This window comes from Chenopodium album, chromosome 6 (genome assembly GCF_948465745.1).
Source record: "Chenopodium album chromosome 6, dcCheAlbu1.1, whole genome shotgun sequence".
NCBI classification, from domain to species: Eukaryota; Viridiplantae; Streptophyta; class Magnoliopsida; order Caryophyllales; family Amaranthaceae; genus Chenopodium; species Chenopodium album.
In genome coordinates, this window is record NC_137839.1 from 24,316,219 (window position 1) to 24,320,523 (window position 4,305).

Consider the following 4,305-nt stretch of genomic DNA (forward strand, 5'->3'; position numbering starts at 1 on the left):
TTAATACCGATAAATTAATTGTGTGATTGTAATAAGTAGCGAGAGCCCTTTACAATCTGGTTAATTGATGCATTGATGATTGACTATTATTGATTGTTGGTATTGCATGATGATTTCTTATTGGATTGTTTTAATGTTTTACAATTGCGGCTTGTAAAAGTATAGCAATATTAAATTGATGAATCGAGCAGATGTTAATTTGATATTAAAGGCTATTTTCAATAAGAACTTAGATCTAGTAAATTGCGAGAGCCTGTTAGGTCTATGTTGGTTAATAAATTGCGAGAGCCTGTTAATCATGTTATTTATGCAATGTCAATAATTGATTACCCTATTTTACCCCGGAATATTATTTATTGGTGAACCTATGCCCTAGATCCTTTTATATATTATTTTCTCCCTTTTCCTACTCTTTTTAGTTTAGTTTCTTATTCAACTTTTAATATTGGTTACTTAAATAATTTAGATTATAATATTTAATTAGGAGTAAAAAGACTTGTTTCCCTATGGAGATCGACCCTACTTCTCTATCTACTTTAGTTAGTGAATTAGGTAATTATTTTTGATTAGGGGATACGACTTTACCCTGTCAGTGAATAAACAAACTTTATTTTCCAAACTTGAATTTTTCATTGAGGCTCAAAATTATTTTCCTTTGATCAACCTCCGACTAGAACATTTGAACATTTTTTTTCTTTTGAAGTTCACTTATTTTTTTCACATTTTTTCTTAAACTTCTCTTTATTTTTTTCATAATATCATGCTTTATTTTTTTCAAGAAAATATAACTCTCAAACTCATCAAAAAAATAAACATGATCAACAACAAAACAACTTCTCAAATCCCACCCAAATTGTGCAAATAATAAGCACACCACAAACTCCCTCACCTCACTTTCTAATAGCTCCCCCAAGCCAAGCTTGGGACTAGTAACCAATGGGGAAAAATAGGCTTGTAATGCGGCTAATAAACAACAAAAGGTCAAGGCAACAACATGGGTAGCAAGAAGGGAACAAATGTATCTACAATATCTGGAGGCCATTATATGTGGAAAAATTTGATGGTTGGAGCTTTCTCTCTTTAGGGGTTTGAAGGAAGTATGAGAGAAAGTGGGAGAAAATAGGTGTTAAATGTAGAGGAAGATGTGAAGATTAATAATATGTAAGAATTTTGAGGTTTTGATGGATGAATTTGAGGAGATCTTGAAAAAGAAGTGAGTTTGAAGGTGTAAAAATGGAGATTTTAGAGAGAGAAATTAGTGGAGAAGAAGATGAAATAAGAATAAAGTGAGGAAAGAAAGAGTAGGAAAAGTTTAAAGGGACGGCCAAAATAGGCACGCCCGATCGGGCGAGCCTCGCCCGATCGTGCGGATAAACTTGATTTCCAGAAACTCAGTTGCGTGCCTGATCGGGCGTGCTCCGCCCGATCGGGCGCTAACACGAACAAAATTTTCACCCTCTTACTCGCCCGATCGGGCGAGCTTCGCCCGACATATCTTTTCCTTCACTCGATTTGCGCCCGATCGGGAAACCTCGCCCGATCGGGCGAAAGTTGCTCGCTCGATCGGGCGAATTAAAGACTGGAATTTGCCATGCTTGCGCGCCCGATCGGGCCCGTGCCCGGTCAGCATTCCTTAGCTTATTCTTCGTCTTCAAATTTCATCTAAGTCTTTCGACCTCTTAAATCTATACCTGTACAAAAACACTTATAAACGGTAAAATTTCACTCTCCTCGCCTCTCAAAAAATAAATATAAAGATAAATAAAAGGGAAAACTAGTCTAGAAAAGCAAGAAATACGGGTTGCTTCCCGCAAAGCGCTGGTTTATCTAGGTCCCGCACGACCTTCTTACCAAATACAATATCTAGGACCCTTGGCCTAACGCTTGATCGGGTGGTTTCTCACCCGGTCTAGCGGTGTTTAGGCTGCGATGCGGCTTCCTGACATACCCTGTGGTACGCCAAATCACCTTATCTGGTGGATCCTCCTTGACTTGGATTGGGGGATCTTTAATGCTACGCACTAAAAATCCTTTTTCGATCGAAGGTTGCTTCAAATTGTCATTGCGTTCAACACTTGCAACTCGATCTGGCGGAACACTTACCGTAGGCTCGAGTCGCACAACTTGCTCGATCGGTTCCACCTGTTCATCCTCGAAACCAAGACCAACAGTGTAAAGCGCTCTTTCTATTGCATCGACTTTCTTCTGCCATTTGTTTATCTCATCTGAAAAGGATGCAACACAAGATACCGCCTCCAAGGGATCTTTTTCAAGAGCTTGGAGCTTGTTAGAATAATTTACAACCACATTAACACTGAAACATTTCTCCTCAGTCATGGAGCTTTTAGGGGCATTATTCAGATTAAAAACAACTTTATCATCCCCTACTGATAATGTTAACTTACCACTTCTTACATCTATGACTACTCCTGCAGTGTTAAGGAATGGTCTACCCAAAATAATTGGGGTTTGCATATCCTGAGCCATATCAAGAACAACAAAATCTACAGGTATATAAAATTTACCTACTCTAACAGGGACATCCTCTAAAACACCTAAGGGGTATTTGAAAGAACGGTCGGCCATTTGTAGTGTTATATTGGTAGCTTTTAATTTACCCATATTCAACTTAGAACACACAGATAATGGCATGACGCTAACACTTGCACCCAAATCACATAATGCATTATCAATCAAGAGATTGCCAATATGACAAGAGATAGAAAAACTACCCAGATCTTTTAATTTAGGTGGAGATTTATTTTGAAGTACGGCACTACACTCTGCAGTGAAAGCTACTGTCTCTACCTCACTAATAGACCTTTTCCTCGTCAATATTTCCTTCATAAATTTTGCATACGAGGGGATTTGTGTGATTAATTCAGTAAAGGGAATTGTTACCTTCAAATCTTTTACCACCTCCAGGAACTTACCTAACTGCTTATCCAAGTTTGTCTTCAATTGACGATTGGGGAATGGAAGTTTGATAATTGGCTTTGGAACATTATTACTCTTGTCTGGAGTATCCACCTTCTCTGGAATTGTACCCTGAAATGTAGAATTAGATATGTTAGTATTATTCTTTAGCCCTGCAGGGCTATTAACTACATTGTTTGGTTTAACGGAATCAAGATTAGCATTATTTAATAAAACAGGTTCATCAACTCCGGGCATAGGGGGCCCTTCATAGTTTGAACCACTCCTTAGAGTAATTGCAAATGCTTGATCCGTAGGTCGGGTTGGCTGCGCCGGCAAAGCTCCCTGTTGGTGGGCTTGTAGAATAGCGGAGAGTTGCGCAATTTGATTATCTACAATTTTATTATGCGCTAGAATTTGATCAATTGTCGCATCTCTACTCTCCATGTGCTTTTGCATATTAACCAACATTGCTCTAATTTCCGCCAGAGAAGGGTCAGAATATGAGGAGGGTTGTTGTGGTTTGTTCTTCTGGCTAGCATTGGGATGATAATATTTCTGCTGCTGTTGTTCTGGCGCCTGTGGTTCTTGTGGTGGTGGATTTTGAACATTAGTGCTCCGGTAGGAAAGGTACGGATGATTCCGATACCCAGGATTGTAGGTGTTGGAGTATGGGTTATTCTGCCTATAAGCTTGGAAGGCATTAACTTGCTCCACGAAACTCCTGCAATCTTGCTCCCAATGACCTACAATACCACAATTTTCACATAAAGCCTCATTAGAATTATTATTAATCGCATAAACATTAGCTACATTAGCAGTGCTCAGATTATTTAATTTTTGGCAAATAGAGGTTAGTTGAGCTTGCAAAAAGGATACAGAGTCGACACTATACTTCCCCTTGTTAGCAAATCCTCTAAGGTTCCCATATTGGGAATTGTGTATCGCCATGTCTTTAATAACCTGACCTGCATCTTCAACATCAAGATTCATAAATCTCCCACTAGCTGCAGAGTCTAAAATTATTCGAGAAGAATTTCCAAGGCCATTATAAAAGGCTTGGATTAACTGCCATTGCGCTAAATTATGGTGAGGGAAGTCTCTTTGTAAATATTTGAACCTCTCCCAAGCCTCATATAAAGATTCATCAGCTTCTTGGGCAAAGTTCTGGATCGCACTCCATAGTACGGCTGTTCTCTCTGCGGGATAATACTTGTTATAGAAATTCAAAACAAGAATTTCCCAGTCAGTTATACCAAGTGTAGTTCTATTTAAGCCATTAAACAACAATTTAGCTTTTCTAGTTAAAGAGAAGGGAAAGAGAATCTCCCTGATTTGGTCTTGAGTGACCCCGGCTTGCCTGATGGTGTTGCAATATTGACAATAGTC

The 4,305-nt window shown here is 38.8% G+C and overlaps 1 non-coding gene across 1 annotated transcript; it reads left to right on the forward strand.

Moving 5' to 3' along the window:
* The first annotated feature begins 3,997 nt into the window (after positions 1-3,997).
* LOC145637603 (small nucleolar RNA R71) lies at positions 3,998-4,104 on the forward strand. Its single transcript, XR_014114368.1, has one exon. It is a non-coding gene; the product is annotated as a small nucleolar RNA R71 (small nucleolar RNA).
* The last annotated feature ends 201 nt before the right edge of the window (positions 4,105-4,305 follow it).